Here is an 18,922-nt window from a genome sequence, read left to right on the forward strand (position 1 = left end):
CTTCAACATGGCGTGCCCCATAGAGAAGTGCTACTTGGGCGCGGCCATGTTCCCCGCCTTCCATTTAAACCCCCCAAAGCACCTACTCCATAACTGCTCCCTGAATACTCTTGGTTGACAGCAGTTTCGAAGAGGACTATGCACATGCGCACACCCTCCCATCTCCTGCCCCCATGCAAATTCCTCAAACCCGTGAAGGGGCGGTGCTAGAGGCGGCCACCGGAAGCGGCTGTGGCTCCCAGCAGCGGTTTAATAGTTATTGTCAGGAGAATTTCCAGGGCCCAGTGCCGGAGGGATGTTGAGGTGATGGGGGGCCGGGCTGGGTGAGTGTTGGGGTATTTTGTGTGGTCAGTGATAAAATCGTCTTTCTAAATTTAGTTGGGCAATTAGCTCATTAATTTTCAGGCTTTTTCTTTTAATATAAACGTTAAGGTCTTAAAGTTCGCTCTAAGACGTACAAGGTTTGCTGCATTATGTTCTAAGTGTTTTCTAAGAGTTAATACTTTTTCTTATTTATAAGTACGTTTACAATTTCCAGAAGTTAATAGTTTTAATGGATTGCTAATCTCAGTTTTCTCTGGTCAGAGGTGTCTACCTGCAGCTGTTTGATGAAATTGAAGACTTATGGCCTAGTTTGTGGTGATTTTTAAAATAAAGGTTCTAGATGTAAATTGAAAGTAATATTTAATTATTTAGTTGTTAATTGTGTTGTACAAAATGTGTACTTTTTCTTTTTGTCTGCCTCTTCTATTATTGCTACAGAATATGTGCATTCTTCACTGTGATTGCAATTTGTCAGTATTTCTTTGCTACTGACCATGGTCTATGTTGCTACTTTTTGTGGAATATTTAGATCGAGAATCATTTCTGTTGATGTCCAGTTGATGTTCATTTTCATTGTTCAATTGCTCACGAACCATTTGTTGAAAACACTATCTTTCCACTGAATTGTTCGCACCTTTATAAAAAATGAGTTGGCTGTATTCTGTGGGCTATTTCTGATTTTGTATTTTCTTTTGTTGTACCAATACTACACTATCTTAATTACTGTAGTTGTATAATCAGCCTTGAAATTAGAGTGAGTCTTCCTACTTTATTATCTTTCAAAATTTAGCTCTTCGTGGTCCTTTATTTTCTATATAAATTTTAGAATACTTTGATCTTTATCTATGAAACATATTGTTGGGGTTTTGCTTGAATTTACATTAAACCTATATATCAATTTAGTAAGATTGACTGTCTTTCTATGTTAAATTTCCCTTCCCATTAACACTGTACGGTTCTCCATATATTTATATCTTCTTTGGCTTTTGTATTTTTGGCATATAAGTTCTCTACATGTTTTGTTACGCATATACATGACTGTGCTTTTTTGGAAGTGGTTGTAAGTAATGCTCTTTAACATTTTGGTTTCTGCATGTTTGTTACATATATACGGGAATAGAACTGTTGTCAGTTGATCTTGTATCCGGTGATTTGGCTGAGCTACTTATTAGTTCTATAGCTTTTGAAAACAGATTCTTTGGGTTTTCTATGCCAGCAATCATGTCATTTCTATTTTTCCTTTCTTATCTCTATAACTTTTATTTTCCTTCCTTTTCTCTTATTATGGTGGGTCACAGTGTGATATTGAGCCAGCCTTGCATTACGGGAGTAAACCCCACCTTGTTGTGGTGTTTAATTCTTTATATTACTGGGTTTGGTTACCTAGTACTTTTTTGAGGATTTTTATAGCTAAACTCATGAGAGACAATGGTCTGTAGTTCTTCTTCTTCTTCTTTTTTTTTTTTTGGTACTGTCTTTCTCTGCTCTTAGTGTTAGTATAATGTTGGTATCATAGAATCAGTTGGGGATTGCATTCTTCTCTCTAATATTTTTCTGGAAAAATATTTTGTAGAATTAGTGCTAATTATTCTTTGATGTTGATAGAATTTTCCAGTCAAACTATCTGGCTCTGGAAATTTCCTTTTAGAATCTTTTAAATTATGGCTTCAATTTCCAATATCATTAATGGTTATAATGTACTACTGTTGAGTTGATTTCAATTCATAGTGATTTTGGTGGCATACTGGTTATAGATTGAGCTGCTAACCACTCCCTCTATGAGAAAGGCCAACACTCCTTCCATGAGAAAGATGAAACTGTCTTCTTTTACAAAGATTGAAAATCTTGGAAACCTGAAGGGCAGTTCTACTCTGTTCTATAATGTCACTATTAGTTAATAGTTATACCCCAAACCAAACCCACTGATATCAAGTTGTTGCTGACTCATAGCAACCCTATAGGACAGGGTAGAATGGTCACTGTGTGTTTCCAAAATTGTAACTGTTGACAAGAGTAGAAAACCCCATCTTTCTCCCATGGAGCAACTGATGGTTTTGAACTGCTGATCTTGTGGATTGCAACACAAGGCATAACTACTATGCCACCAGGATTCCTTTGGTTAATAGTTATAGGCCTGTTCGAATGACTCTCATAGAGTTGTGGTAGTCTGTGTGTGGAGGGGGTGGTAGCTGAGGAATTGGACTGTTTTATCTAAGTTGCATTTATGTGCATGAAGTTGTATTTAGTAATCACAATATTAAACCTATATATTAAATATCACAATATTTATATTATATTAAATATCATAATATATATTAAATATCACAATAATCACAATATTAAACCTATATGGTTGCAGAATCTGTAGTTTTATGTCATTTAATTCCCGATATTGGTATGTTTCCCTTTATTTTTTTTGTCAATCTTGCTAGAATTTTACCAATTTCTTTTCAAAGGACCAGTTTGAGGTTTCATTGATTGTTTTCAATTTCATTGAATTCTGCTATTAATCTGTTACTTCCTTCCTTCTGCTTAATTTGGGTTTCTTTTTGCCTCCCTAGTTTCTTAAAGTGGGAGCTTATTGATTAAAATATCTTCTTTTCTACTGTAGGCTTTTAAAAATCATTTTATTGGGGGCTCTTACAGCTCTTATCACAATCCATACATATACCCATTGTGTCACACACATCTGTACATTTGTTGCCATCATCATTCTCCAAACATTTTCTTTCTACTTGAGCCCTTGGTATCAGCTCCTCATTTTCCCCCCTCTCCCCCCACCCTCCCTCCCTCTTAAACCCTTGATAATTTATAAATTATTTTTTCATGTCTTACATCGACTGCTGTCACCCTTAACCCACTTTTCTGTTGTCTGTCCCCCTTACATTTCACTTTCAACATTACTTTAGCTATATCCCATAAGTTTTGATATTTGATATTTTCATTTAATTCAATGTATTTCTCCTCTTTCTTTCTTACTGTTTTTTTTAAAGAATTAAGACACAAGTTTATTAAAGCATAGAGTCACTTCAAAAGAGAAGAAGCGGATCCCCCCCCCCCACAAGGTGAGGTGAGGACGTTGTCTAGGGGATCACTTCTAGTTTCACTTGGCACCTTCAAAAGGGAGGGGGTTTCTGCCCTCCAGATAGATGGTCAAGCAATTCTCTGAGTAGTTCCTCGGTTCCTCCTTGGGTCGCACACATTATTGCTTTCGGTTTTATCTGGACTGCTGCTTTGAATCAACATGTTTCAGAATTCTCTTTGAGTATAATCCTGTGCCAGAATATTACTGCAGACTGCCTTTAAAGTTAGGGTGTTTACCAAGCCAGTTCACATAGAGTCTTTTGCTCATCCCTTTAGCAGACAGGGCAGAAGTCCCTGTTCTGTCTAATGATGGGGCTCATTAGGGAAGTCAATAGTCAAGTCAGGATCAGGAAGTAGTAAGTCATTGGTCTCCTCAGCCATCAATCATGTCTCTTTCCATATCCAGAAAGGTAGCCTAGAAGGTGGGGTGGAAGGGGGGAACCGATTACAAGGACCTACATATAACCTCCTCCCTGGGGGACGGACAACAGAAAAGTGGGTGAAGGGAGACATTGGACAGTGTAAGACATGACAAAATAATAATTTATAAATTATCAAAGGTTCATGAGGGAGGGGGGAGTGAGGCGGAAAAAATGAGGAGCTGATGCCAGGGGCTTAAGTGGAGAGCAAATGTTTTGAGAATGATGAGGGCAATGAATGTACAAATGTGCTTTACACAATTGATGTATGTCTGGATTGTGATAAGAGTTGTATGAGCCCCTAATAAAATGATTTGAAAAAGAAAAAGAAAGGTAGCCTGCTTGTTGCTCAGTTCCACAGTTCCGTGGTCTTTGACTAGATGAGGAGAAGGTACCCCATAATCTTGGTGCTGCACCTCTGAGTGTCTGGAACAAAGTCTCTGATGCATCTGGTCTTGGTAGCACTACTACTTCAGACAGAGATCTTGAACATGCTCTTCCGAGGTCCTAGGGGTTTCTCTCTCTACCACTGCTTCAAAGAATGACTCATCCTCAGAGCCCAGAGGTAGTGGGCTCCTCTTTCTTTGTTGTGGTGAAACATACATGCTGAAATACCCACCTACACAACAGATTCTATATTCCCAATTTAGTGATATGAACCACACTTCTCATGGTATACTACCATCTTTGCCATTTCTCTCCAGAATATTCCACTGCTATTCCATTCATCACCCCCTATTCCTACTTGTCTTTTTTAATAAAAAAATCATTGGTCTCTTTATAATTGTTTCTTTTAAAAAATAATTGTTATCTCTAAATAAAAAAAGGCTTAACGAAAACTAAAAAAAATAATTGTTATTTTAACAGTTTTACCAACATACAATTCACACATATGTTTTCTTAAATTTTTTTAAATTTTTTTTATTTTAACAATTTATTGGGGCTGATACAATTCTTTTCACAGTTCATACATATACATACATCAATTGTATAAAGCACATCTGTATAGTCTTTGCCCTAAACATTTTTTTCTCTTTCCTTCTTTTACATTTTATTAGGGACTCAAACAACTCTTACCACAATCCATACATATACATACATCAATTGTATAAAGCACATCCATACATTCCCTGCCCCAATCATTCTCAAGGCATTTGCTGTCCTCTTAAGCCCCTTGCATCAGGTCCTCTTTTTTCCCCCCTCCCTCCTCATTCCCCCCTCCCTCATATGCCCTTGATAATTTATACCTCGTTATTTTGTCATATCTTGCCCTATCCGGAGTCTCCCTTCCCCCCTTCTCTGCTGTCCCTCTCCCAGGGAAGAGGTCACATGTGGATCCTTGTAATCAGTTCCCCCTTTCCAACCCACTCACCCTCCACTCTCCCAGCATCGTCCCTCACACCCTTGGTCCTGAAGGTATCATCCACCCTGGATTCCCTGTACCTCCAACCCTCATATGTACCAGTGTACAGCCTCTGTCCTATCCAGCCCTGCAAGGTAGAATTCAGATCATGGTAATTGGGGGGAGGAAGCATCCAGGATCTGGGGGAAAGCTGTGTTCTTCATCGATACTACCTCACACCCTAATTAACCCATCTCCTCTCCTAAACCCCTCTATGAGGGGATCTCCATTGGCCGACACTTGGGCCTTGGGTCTCCACTCTGCACTTCCCCCTTCATTTAATATGATATATATATATATATACATATATACACATACATATATACATATACACATATATACACATACATACACACACTTATATCTTTTTTTTTTTTTGCATGATGCCTTATACCTGGTCCCTTGGGCACCTCGTGATCGCACTGGCCGGTGTGCTTCTTCCATGTGGGCTTATTTGCTTCTGAGCTAGATGGCCGCTTGTTCACCTTCAAGCCTTTAAGACCCCAGACACTATCTCTTTTGATAGCCGGGCACCATCAGCTTTCTTCACCACATTTGCTTATGCACCCATTTGTCTTCAGCGATCCTATCATGGAGGTGTGCAGTCAATGATATGATTTTTTGTTCTTTGATGCCTGGTAACTGATCCCTTTGGGACCACTCGATCACACAGGCTGGTGTGTTCTTCCATGTGGACTTTGTTGCTTCTGAGCTAGATGGCCGCTTGTTTAACTTCAAGCCTTTAAGACCCCAGTCACTATCTCTTTTGATAGCCGGGCACCATCAGCTTTCTTCACCTCATTTACTTGTTCACCCACTTTGGCTCCAGCCGTTCACACATATGTTTTAATAGTTCAGTTACACTCATAAAAGTTGTACAACCCCTCACAGAAGGGTCACAAGGAAGGGACAAGTCAGCTAGGGTGCAGAATAGCACTGACAAAACACACAACATTCCTCTAGTTCTTGAATCCTTCTTACCCCTACCCCCCACTGTCTTACAAATCTGGCTAGACCAGAACATGTACACCAGTCCAGATAAGAGCTCTCGACACACAGAATTCAGGACAGATAACCCCCTCAGGACCAATAATGAGAGTAGCAATACCATGATGGTATGCGGAAGGTGGGGGAAGAAGGGGGAGAATGGGGGAACTGATCACAATGATAGACATCACCACCCCAGGGGGATGAACAACAGAAATGTGTGTGAAGGGAGACAGACAGTGTATCATATGAAACTAAAATAATTTATAAATTATTAAGGGTTCACGAGGGTAGGAGGGTGGAGGAGGGAGGGGGAAAAGAGGAGCTGATACCAAGGGCTCAAGTAGAAAGAAAATGTTTTGAAAATGATGATGGCAACATATGTACAGATGTGCTCAACACAATGGATATATATATGAATTGTGATAAGAGCTGTAAGAGCCCCCAATTAAATGAGTTATTAAAAAAAGTTGTACATTGATGCAAAGGGCTTAAGTGGAGAGCAAATGCTTTGAAAATGATGAGGGCAATGAATGTACAGATGTGAGGTATACAATTGATGTATGTGTGAACTGTGATAAGAGTTGTATGAGCCCCTAATAAAATGTAAAAAAGAATGTTGTACAACCATTACCACACTCAATTCCAGGACATTTCTTCTTTCTTGTACTTGTTGTTGGCACCCCATTTCCTGCCAGCTTCCCCTGCCATTGTCCCTTTGCCTCTAACTATATAATTGCTTCTTTCATATAAGTAAGATCCTACATATTTATGCTTTTATGATTCATTTATTGCACTCTAAATAACATTTTCAAGGTTCATCAACATATGAATAAGCAAAATGTGGTACATGCATATAATAGAATATTACATCTGAGCTTCATTCCTTTTTGTGACTGTAATATTCTACCACATCTGTATACCACATTTTGCTTATTAATCTGTCTGCTGAAGAACAGTGAGTTTGGTTTTACATTTTGGTTCTTGTGAAAGGAGCTGCAATGAAGATTGGTATACAGGTTTCTGTTTCTGTTCTTGCCTTTACTCCTTTGGGGTCTGTACCTAGGATTGGGAACTGCTGGGTCATATGGTACTTCTATCTTCAACTTCCTGAGATGCTACCAAACCATTTTCCACAGTAACTGTGCAATTTTCTATTCCCATCAGCAATGGACTGAGGGTTAGTTTGCTATACTTTTTCTATTCCCCTTGAGACTTCTTTGACTCACAGATTATTTAGTAATGTGTTGTTTAATTTCCAAACTCTTGGTTTTTATTGATTCTATTATTGATTTTTTTAATTCGATCCCATTATAGCCAGAGAATAATTTCAACTTGCTAAGTTTTTATGACCCCAGTTATAGTTTATCTTGATGAGTGTTTTATAGATTCTTGAAAAAAACCGTATTCTATTAGTGTTTGGCTGGAATAGGGTGGGTCTTTTCAAAAGAGAATTTCTGTTCTGTTGTTATTACTCCAACTCATGGGGATACCCTGTGTGCAAAGTAAAACTGCTCCATAGAGTTGCTGAAGCGCCTCTGGGTGAACTTGGACACCGACCTTGTAGCTCTTCGTTGAGTGGTAACCGTCTGTACTGCCTTGGGACACTGTTCTGTTAGACTACACCTTTCCCAGGGGCAGTAGACAATCCTGTTTTTTTTTTAACTTTTTAAAAAGAGTGGCTTGGGTTAAATTTTACACAGAAAACTAGTTTTCCATTGAACGGAGTATGCACATTTCGTTTTGTGACACTGGTTCCAGTCCCTATAATATAACAGCACTTTCCCCATTTCTTCCCTATGTTCCCCATTTTCTTTTGTCCTTCTTTCCTGCCCTCTCCTGTCTTCTGAGCTTTGTTTTAAGGCAAAATCTGCCCGTTTCGTCTCATAAGGTTGACTGTTCTGAGGAGAACATCCTTCCCTGCTGTTACTGTTTATAGGTCTACTGTTGGGCTGAAAGTGTCTAAAGATCACAGTTTTAGGGTTCTCCCAGTCTTTATCAGACCGGAAAGTCTGGCATTTGAAAAAAATGAATTTTCTCTTTTGTTCTGCATTTCCCCCTCCCATTCTGCCCAGTACCTTCCATTGAGATAATTACAGCTGTGGTTCCTGTGGTCCATTAACCCGTTGAAGTAATCATTTCCTTGAATGTTTGATGATTCTTTTCACTCTTCTTTGCTCCAGGCTAGTAGAGACCAAGAGTTGTATCTTAGATAATTACTCACAACCTTTTAAGACCCCAGTCACTACTCACCAAAGTAGGATATAGAACACTATCTTCATGGACTCAGTTATACCAATTCATCTAGATGGACCCCTGAATGGTCTCCCTAAAGCCTAACGCACAATGACTCATTCCCACAAGGTGTTTGGTAATGGCTAAGAAGTTTTCAGAGCTTTGCCCCATATATTCTCTACTATATCCTTGGATATATATAAAGTACATACAGATACACATGTAGAAATATTGTTTGCCATATATAAGTTTATGGAAAATTGAATTAAAAGATACAGAAACATTTACATAAACTTTTGGAAGCCCTCCCCCTTTTTTTCTTTTCTTTTTTTACATTTTATTAGGGGCTCATACAACTCTTATCACAATCCACACAGCACATCCCTACATTCTTTGCCCTAATCACTCTCAAAGTATTTGCTCTCCACTTAAGCCCTCTGCATCAGGTCCTCTTTTTTTCCCCTCCCTCCCCGCTTCACCCTCCCTCGTGAGCCCTTGATAATGCACAGATTGTTATTTTGTCATATCTTGCCCTATTCGGAGTCTCCCTTCCCCCACTCTTCTCTGCTGTCCATCTCCCAGGAAGGAGGTCACATGTGGATCCTTGTAATCAGTTCCCCCTTTCCAACCCACTCACCCTCCACTCTCCCAGCATCGCCCCTCACACCCCTGGTCCTTAAGGTATCGTCCACCCTGGATTCCCTGTGCCTCCAGCTCCCGTATGCACCAGTGTACAACCTCTGCCCTATCCAGCCCTGCAAGGTAGAATTCGGATCATGGTAGTTGGGGGGAGGAAGCATCCAGGATCTGGGGGAAAGCTGTGTTCTTCATCAGTACTACCTCGCACCTTGACTGACCCATCTTCTCTCCTAAACCCTTCTATGAGGGAATCTCCAGTAGTTGACACTTGGGCCTCGGGTCTCCACTCTGCACTTCCCCCTTCATTCACTATGGTATATATATATATATATATACACAGTATATATTCTTTTTTTTTATGCATGATGCCTTATACCTGGTCCCTTTGGCACCTCGTGATCGCACCGGCTGGTGTGCTTCTTCCATGTGGGCTTTTTTGCTTCTGAGCTAGATGGCCGCTTGTTCGCCTTCAAGCCTTTGAGACCCCAGACACTATCTCTTTCGATAGCCGGGCACCATCAGCTTTCTTCGCCATATTTGCTTATGCACTCATTTGTCTTTGGCGATCGTATCATGGAGGTGTGCAGCCAATGATATGATTTTTTTTTCTTTGATGCCTGATAACTGATCCCTTTGGGACCACGTGATCACACAGGTTGGTGTGTTCTTCCATGTGGGCTTTGTTGCTTCTGAGCTAGATGGCCGCTTGTTTCTCTTCAAGCCTTTAAGACCCCAGTCACTATCTCTTTTGATAGCCAGGCACCATCAGCTTTCTTCACCACATTTACTTGTTCACTCACTTTGGCTTCAGCAGTTGTGTCGGGAGAGTAAGCATCATAGAGTGCAAATTTAATAAAAGAAATTATTCATGCATTGAGGGAGTGCTTGCTTAGAGGCCCAAGGTCCTTCCGCCACCTTAATACTAAACCTATAAATATACACACATAGATCTATTTCCCCATCCTCATTTATATATTTGCATGTACATGTCTTGTTCTAGACCTCCATAAATGCCCCTTGACTCCCAGGTCCTTCCTCCATCTCCCTTGACTTTCCTCCTGCCCCTCTACCATGCTCCATCCCCACCTGGGAAGCCCCCCTTTTATTCACATGACTAGACTCCTATTCACCTTGCCATATTTTGTATGTCTACCTATGTATCTACTCAGAGACTATTGTGTGTTATTACTGTTAGCACAGGGCTCTCTGTATGTAGTAGTATTAAGCTTTGTTGCCTTTTACTCCTGTGCAATTCCTAGTGTCTTTCTTTTCCTTGGTTCTGCTGTACCAAACTCCCCCTTACTGTCTGTCACCTTGCCCTTTACCTAAGTTAATATGTATCTATTTTCTATTTAGTGATTTTCCTTTCCTGCCTCTTCCAGCCCTATTAGTCATTGAAGACTCGTTCTTTCTGTGTATGAACCTTTCTTAATGTTTAATAATACTATTGGCTTTATATATTATTTGCTCTTTTGTGATTGACTTAATTCACTCTGGAGTATCTTTCAGATTCATCCGTGGTAAGAGACGTTTCTCGAATTTGTCATTTTCTTTAATGCTGAATGGCACTCCACTGTGTGTATATGCTATAGTCACTTTATTCGTCCATTTAATGATTTTTTTGGTGGTTGTGTAGGTGCTGTTGAGTTGGTTACAACTTAGAGTGATCCTACAGACAACAGAACGAAAACCTTCCCGGTCCTGTGCCATCCTCACAATGGTCCTTATGTTTGAACCCATTGTTCCAGCCACGGTGTCCATGTGTCCATCCTTCTTACTGAGGCCATTCTCCTTTTCGTCGCTCTCTACTTTGCCAAGCACCATGTCCTTCTCCAGGGACTGCTATCTCCTAAGACCATGTCCAAAGTACATGGGACAAAGTCTCGCCATCTTTGCCTCTGCTGATCAGCAAGGCTGCTTCATCTTTTTGCTATTGTGAATGCTGTGGCAATGAACATGGATTTGCATATAGCTGTACACGGCACAGGTCTTATTGCGGTACGGTACGCGAGGGCTTGTTTTTGGTAGGTACCATCCGCTTGGCTCCAGCTAGTAGTAACCCTATGAACAACACAGTGAAGCACGGCTGGACCCTGCATCAGGCTCACCATTGTATTGTTATGTGTGAGCCAATTGTTGCAGTCCCTGTCAAATGCCTCATTGAGGCTCTCTCCACTTTACCAAGCGTGATTCCCTTTTCCCGGAATTGGTCTCTCCTGTTAGCATGTTCAAAATGTGTAAGACGAGGTCTCGCTACCTTCCCTTCTAAGAAGCATTCTAACTGTGCACCTTCTAAAACAGGTATGTTTGTTCTTTTAGTAGTCTGTGGTATATTTGTTATCCTTTGCCAATACCATAATTCAAATGACTCAATTCTTCTCCAGGCTTCCTCATTCATCGTCCAGATTTCATACGCATCTGAGGGGATTGAAAGTACCATGGGTTGGGTCAGGAGCCTCTTAGTCCTCCAAGTAACAGCTTTGCTCTTTAACACTTTACAGAGACGTTGTACAGCAGATTTGCCCAATGCAATACACCGTGTGATTTCTTGACAGCTGCTTTGGTGGATGTTGATTGTGAATCCGTGCAAAAAGAAATCCTGGACAATGTCAATGTTGTCTCCATTTATCAAGATGTCTTTTGGTCCAGATATGAGGGGTTTTGTTTTCAGTGAGTTGAAATCTACACTGAAAGCTTTGATCTTCATCAGTAGATGCTTCAAGTCCTCTCTGCTTTCCATAAGGAAGATTATGTCATCTGTACGCCACAGATTGTTAAGGAGTCGTCCTCCAAGCCTGGTGCTGTGTTCTTGATACAGTCCGGCTTCTCAGATGGGTCACTCAGCATACCTATTGAATAAGTATGGTGAAAGGATGCACAGCCCCGACACACAGACCGTTTAACCGTGCACTATCCTCTTGTTCTATGCATAGGTTCCACGTGAGTTTAATGATATGTTCTGGGATTCTCCTTCTTGGTATAAATTGAATTTGTCTGTTGTTGCTGTGTGATGCTATTTTTTGGTAATTGTATCTTGGTTTGTTTGGCCTTTTTGGTTTGCTCTTGCTTTGATCTGATCTGTTTGGGTGGGCAGCCAGCTGGGTGGATGCACTACTCCGGTTCCTAGCTTGGAAGCACTGGGATGGTCATCACCTGGGTTCAGGTGGGAGTATGGGCACCGCTCTTTGGTTGTGTAAAGCAATTGACAGCTGACTGAGCCACGGTGGCCTGTCATCAACCCAGTGGAGGAGGAGTCTATACTGGGTGTGGCTGGGAAATGATGCAGTCCCTGCCTCGTGCTAGCTCTGCCAACAAAAGGAGAGAGAAAAAAGAAAAAAAATGGGAGAGGAAAATAGAACAAAAGGAAGAAAGAGAAAACTAGAAAAACAGTGTGGCAGCAGGTGCAAGTGTACCTGCTGGTCACAGAGGAGGCAGGAGCACTCGGCTGTGCATAGCGGCCCGCAGAGGCAGTGGCAGTAGGTTTATTTTGAGCTTTGGTGGTATAGTTAGTCGGTTGTTTGGCTGCTAACCTTTCTTATAGTTGAGGAGGCTAGAAGTTCAAATTCAGGGTGCCAGCTCTAGGGAAAATCTTTCTCTCTATGTTAGCTCTGGCGGGAAGATCCTTGTCTCCTTTCAGTATCTGAGGGCTGTCTCCCCATGGAGATCTTCATGTGTCATCTTGGCATCAATCTTTGCTGGGCATAGGATGGTCTCGGTGCAGGGACCCAGGTTCCAAAGGTTATGCTCCACTCTGGATACTTTTTTGGTGTTACTTTGGTCCCTTTCTATTTTCTGCTTGTATGTTTAATCTTTAATATCATCAAGGAGATTGACTCAAAATACAACCTGATCCTGTAGATTGTATCCTGCCTCATTAACATTAGAGAGGTTAGGATTTGCAACGCATAGGATAATTATATCAGATCATAATATTGAGGTTACTTATATAATGCTGACAATCATAGCCTAGACAAATTGAAACATACTGATTTTTTTTGGCAAGGGGTGCACAGTTCAGTCTGTAGCAGCAAGATTAATCTTATTTCGAGCTGTACAGCTTTACTTATTGTGGAAATTTCACCTAAATTGAATCGTACCATATGTGGTCTTTCATGATTTTTTCAAAGGTTTATTTATGCTATGACATATTAGTACATTTTTGTTGAATAATATTCTTTTATATGGATATGCCAAAATTGTTCACCCATTCAACAGTTGATAAACTTTTAGGTTGTGTTAGATTTGGGCTCTTATGAATAATGCTGCTGCGAGTGTGTAAAATTTTGCAGTTACTGGGTGCTTTGATTTCTCTTAGGTACGTACAGAGGAGCGGAATTGTTGGGTTGTATATGTTACCTCTCTTCTTAATATTTTGAGAAACTGCCAAACTTTTTCACAGTGTCTGCATCTCTTACAATTCCACTAACAATGCAGAAGAGCTCCAGTTTCTTCACATCTGACCAATACTTGCTATTGTTTTTATTATTTTAGCTATTATAATTGACATGAGGTGATCTCTTACTGTGGCTTTGGTATACACTTCCATAATGATCCATGGTATTGAGCATCTTTTTTTTTACTATTTGTGCATCATCTTTGGATAAATATTTATTCAAATCTTCTGGCCATTTTAAAGGTTGAGTTATTTATCTTTTTCTTGGGTTATAAGAATCTAGTTACAAATGACTTGTGAGACATATATTTTACAAATACGGTATATTCTTTGTGTCTTTTCACTTCCTTGCTGGTGTCCTTTGCAGCATAAACTTTTAAATTTTGTTGAATCTCAGTATATACTTTGTTCTTTTGTTGCTTCTGCCATTATTATCACGTCTAAGAGAGCCCTTACTAACTGAAACTCACCAAGACATATCCTGTTTCCTTCCAGCAGCTTGATCATTTTAGCTCTTCCATTTAACCTGTGATTCACTTTGAGTTTATTGTTGCGTATGGTGTGAAGTAGGGATCCAAATTCATTCTTTTACATGCTAATATCCAGAGTCCCTGGGTAGGGAAATGGTTAAGGCATTCATTTCCTAACCAAAAAGGTTAGTGCTCCCAGAAGCATCTTAGGAGAAAGCCTGCTGATCTATCCCTAGAAAAGCAACCAGAAAACCATGGTGTTCTACTTTGACATTCATGAAATCGCCATGAATTGGAATAAACTCACTGGCAACTGGTTTTATCAGGTTGTCCTAGCACTGCTAGCTGAAAAAAACCTTCTTTCCATTATTTAATTATCTTAGCAATTTTGTTTTATTTCATTTTTTGTTTGAGACGAACTTGCTTGTCACTAAAGATTCCAATCCATTTCAGTCTTATTTTTCTCATTTTATTTATTTATACATCATTTTATTGGGGCCTCATATAACTCATCACAATCCATATATCATCCATTATGTCAAGCACATTTGTACATTCATTGCCCTCATCATTCTCAAAACATTTGCTTTCTACTTGAGCCCTTGGCATCAGCTACTAATTTTTGCCCTTCCCTCCCCCACCCTCCCTCCCTCACAAACCTTTGATAATTTATAAATTATTATTATTTTTCTATGTCTTACACTGTCCAATGTCTCCCTTCACTTACTTTTCTGTTGTCCGTCCCCCAGGGAGAGACTTATATGTAAATCATTGTAATTGGCTTCCCCTTTCTCCCCCACCTTCCCATTGCCCTCCTGGTGTCAGTACTCTCATTGGTCCTGAGGGGGTTATCTGTCCTGGATTCCCTGCATTATTTTATTTATTTTTTAGACACTCAGACCAATGTTTACATTTGAGGGATAAGGAATCTGGAGGGATTTTTGTTTTGTTTATAAGAAACATACTATATATATTTACACAGTCCATCTCAAGAAATGAAATCAACAACATCCTCCATATATGATTTCCTTTCTCTCCCTGCCCATCCTCCCTCCGTAATAGCCTATCACTTCCCTCTCTCTATTCCCGCCCCCTGGCCTCCTTGTAATCAAAGACTAGTCTTTTCCTTTATAAACCACGTTTCTTTTTCTTTCTTTATAATAGTGGTGTTAAATGTTTATTTTTATAAGATTGACTAAGGTTGGTAAGCATAATGTTCTCTAGGCTTGCCCATTTCTTACAGCGTTTAAGAAAGTTATTTTTTTTTATCGATTCCTAATATTCCATAGTTTGAATGTACCAGAGCTTATCCATTTCTCTATCATTGGAGTTTTAGGTTGCTTCTATGCTTTTGTTATTATGGAAATTGCTGCAATAAACATGGGTATGCATATGTCTGTTCATGTTGTAGTCTATTTCTTTAGGGTATATACCTAGTAGAAAAAATACTGGATCATTGGATACTTGTATTTCCTTTTGTTTAAGGAAGCGCCATACTGAATTCCCTAGTGGGTGGATAATTCTACAGTCCCAACAGCAACGTACAAGCATTTCAATCTATCTGTCTGCATCTTCTCCAGCACTTATTATTTTGTTTGACTGAATTTTGCTAAAATTGTTGATGTAAGGTAATATTTCATTGTTGTTTTAATTTGGGTCTTTCTTGTTGCTAATGAACTCAAAATTTTCTTCATATGGTTGTGGCCTCTTGGATATTGTATTTGGTAAATTATCTATTCATATCTTGTGCCCTCTTTTGGATTGAGTTAATCATATTTTTCTTGTTAAGATGTAGTTTTCTATAGGTTTTAGAGATTAGCCTTTATCTAATATATTATTATAGACTCCCCCCCACCTATCTTGGTTCCTTTAATGAATATAAGTTGACCATAAATGCAAGGGTTTACTTGGGGAGTGTAATTTCTATTCCTTTGATCTATGTCTGTGATTATACCAGTGACATACCATTTTAATTATTGTAGCTTTGTAGTAAAGTTTGAAATTGGGTCATCTAAATTCTCCTTCTCTTTCTCCTTGTTCAAAATTCTTTTGGCTCTTTTGGGTCCATTGCATTTCCATATGAATTTTCAGATCAGCTTCCCAAGTTTTGAAAGAAAAGAAAGGCGTGGAATTTTGAGTGATATTGCACTGAATCTTTAGATAAACCTTGGGAAATATTGTCATCTTAACAGTGTTAATTCTTTTGGTGCATGAATATGGGATATCTTTCTATTCTTTCAGATCTTTAATTTGTTTTACAATATTTTGGAGTTTACATGATATATGTCTGGTGCTTTTGTGTTATATTTATTTTTAAGTATTTTATTCTAATTTACATATATATGAGATTACCCTGGCTATAAACTCCTATAAAATGTTGAATACATGTGGCGAGTATGGGCGTTTCCTCATTCCAGATTTGAGAGGGAAATCATTCTTTCTCTAAACAGTATGTTATTAGCTGTGGGTTTTTCATAGATGTCCTTTATTGAGTTAAAGAATTCCCATTCTCTTCCTAGTTTGTTAATGTTTTTAAACCTGAAAAGGCATTCCATTTTGAAAAATACTGTTTCTTAATCTATTGAAATAATTCCATTTTTTCCTTTTGTTCTATTAATAAGATGAATGACATTGACTTTTTTCACTTAAAAATCATTTTATTAGAAGCTCATGCAAACTCTTATCACAATCCATACATACATCAACTGTGTCAAGCACATTTGTACATTCATTGCCCTCATCCTTCTCAAAACATTTGCTCTCCACCTAAGCCCCCGGCATCAGCTCCTCATTTTCCCCCCTCCCTCCTCACTCCTCCCTCCCTCATCAACCCTTGATAATTTACAAATTATTATTTTGTCATCCACTTTCTGTTGTCCACCCCCCAGGGAGGAGGTTATATGTAGATCCTTGTAATTGGTTCCCCCTTTCCACCCCACCCTCCCAGTATTGCCACTCTCACCACTGGTCCTGAAGGGATCATCCGCCAACATTGATTTGCTTTTAAATGTTAAGTCAACTGTATGAGTTTCCTCGGGCTGTAGTGACAGTACTGCACATTGGCAAGGAGCCCTGGTGGCGTTGTGGTTACGCATTAGGCTGCCATCTGCAAGGTTATCAGTTTGAAATGACCAGCTGCTCCCCAAGAGGACAGGGCTTTCTACTGTAAACAGTGACAGTCTTGGAAACTCACTGGGACAGTTCTAGCCTATCCTATAGGGTCGTTATGAGTCGGCATCAACTCGACGACCGTGTTCGGTTGTGTTTGAAGCAGCCAATTTATTCTCTCATGGTTCTGGAGGCTGGAAGTCTGAAATAAAGGTGTTATGGCAGAATCTGCTGTTCTCCCTCTGAAAGCTGTTGGGGAGAATCATTCTGTGCCTCTGGAACTGGAAGAACTGGGTCTCTGCCTGCTGCCAAACTCCTTTGACACAGACTTGTAAAATGCATTTATTGATCTTCAATAGTTTTATTGATTTGAAATTCACTTGTCGTATCCATCCATAGTTAAGTTGCTTTTTAAAAGGAATCGTATATACATCATCACAATCCATTCTAGTGCACCCTCCCTCTCCCTGTATAAATCATTTGCTCAATTCTCCTCAACCTTCTCCTCCTTCCCCCATATCATATTACATCAGTCATTGTCGCTATACATCCATCCTTTCTATGCTCCATAAACTGGGAAACACAAGAGAAACAACAAAAACAAAACAGGGAATAAAAGAAGAAAGAAAAGACCACTAGCAATATTAATTAAAATAAGCCGGAGAGAAATGTTCTGTCTTGGAACAAGCAAGAAATAATTAAACAAAGTGCAAATCCAGGATGGGTCAAGGAGGAGGTCAGCGCATCAGGTATCCTATTAGACCATCGTTCCATCAGCCATAATTTCTGTCGGATGGCACTGTTGTTCGAGTCTGTCACCTGTGGCTAAAGAGGATCTGCAAGAGGCTTGAGCTGAATAGCTACTGTGTCCCATAGCCTTCTACAAACTGGGTGTTCGCATTTCCCTTCATACTGTTTGGATTTTGTTATTTGACAGAGGTGTTTAGCAAGGAGAAAGACAGTTTTATTGGGAGAATGATTATGCAAGGAGATAAGAGGAACTGTTTTCTCTAACTGCCTCTTCGAACAGAGAAGGGAATGGATTTTTCTATGACTGTAAAGGGAGGTTGTCTGGGAAAGGAACATTGAAACCCAACTCCAAGCTCACTGCCCTTGAGTTGATGCTGACTCACAGTGACACCCCATCAGGGCACTCAAAGGAACATTAAGAGTGTTGAACTTGGGGGTTTGGCCAGCAGATCTCCTGTCTTCTCCCCATGCTGCTTTCTGCTTTGGAGGTCCAGGTGGTGCTGCTATCAGTGACAGCACAATGAAATGACTTATCTTACTTCCCCTTGCAACTTAAAAGAGCGAGTTTTGGTCATTATTCTTTAACAAACATTCCATTTCTCTTACCTGAAATCACAAGCTAGTCACTCATGTCCATTTTTATTGCTAAAAATTCTAGGACAGCATACTAAAATTATGAAATCAAGTAAGTATAAATTTGTAAGAATTCTTACCCCTTAACTCACTCTTCACCAGTTCCATCTATTCCAGTTTCTGGTGGCCCCCATGTGTTTCTTTATACGGTCTTCATCCCATGTGTGTATCTTGTCCATGTCTCTGTATTAAAATTTATCACTCCCTTCCCTTATAAAGAGACACTAACCATTGGATTTAGGACACACCCTATTCTAGTATCTTAAGCAGTAGGCCCCCAAGTGTATAGTCACTATGCGTTTGAATATATGTGCAAAAAATGGGGCCACCTTTACAGGTACCAAGGGTTAGGACTTGTTTTGAGTGTAGAAATAGCATGGCGGCCACAATTGACCTCCTTTGGCTGCCAAGGCGGATTGCCACAGACAGAGGTCAGACAAGTATCCACCATCCATCCCTTTTTATCCTATTTTGACAC

The 18,922-nt window shown here is 39.8% G+C and overlaps 1 protein-coding gene across 1 annotated transcript in view; it reads left to right on the forward strand.

The window, feature by feature from the left end:
• The first annotated feature begins 255 nt into the window (after nucleotides 1-255).
• The window catches only part of ZNF81 (zinc finger protein 81), a 69,385-nt gene continuing 50,718 nt past the window's right edge, over nucleotides 256-18,922 (forward strand). Inside the window, exon 1 of the mRNA XM_075539540.1 lies at nucleotides 256-323. The gene's annotated coding sequence lies outside the window, so the exon portion shown is untranslated. The remainder of the gene's footprint in view (nucleotides 324-18,922) is intronic.

The sequence above is a fragment of the Tenrec ecaudatus genome, chromosome X, assembly GCF_050624435.1.
Source record: "Tenrec ecaudatus isolate mTenEca1 chromosome X, mTenEca1.hap1, whole genome shotgun sequence".
Lineage (NCBI taxonomy): Eukaryota > Metazoa > Chordata > Mammalia > Afrosoricida > Tenrecidae > Tenrec > Tenrec ecaudatus.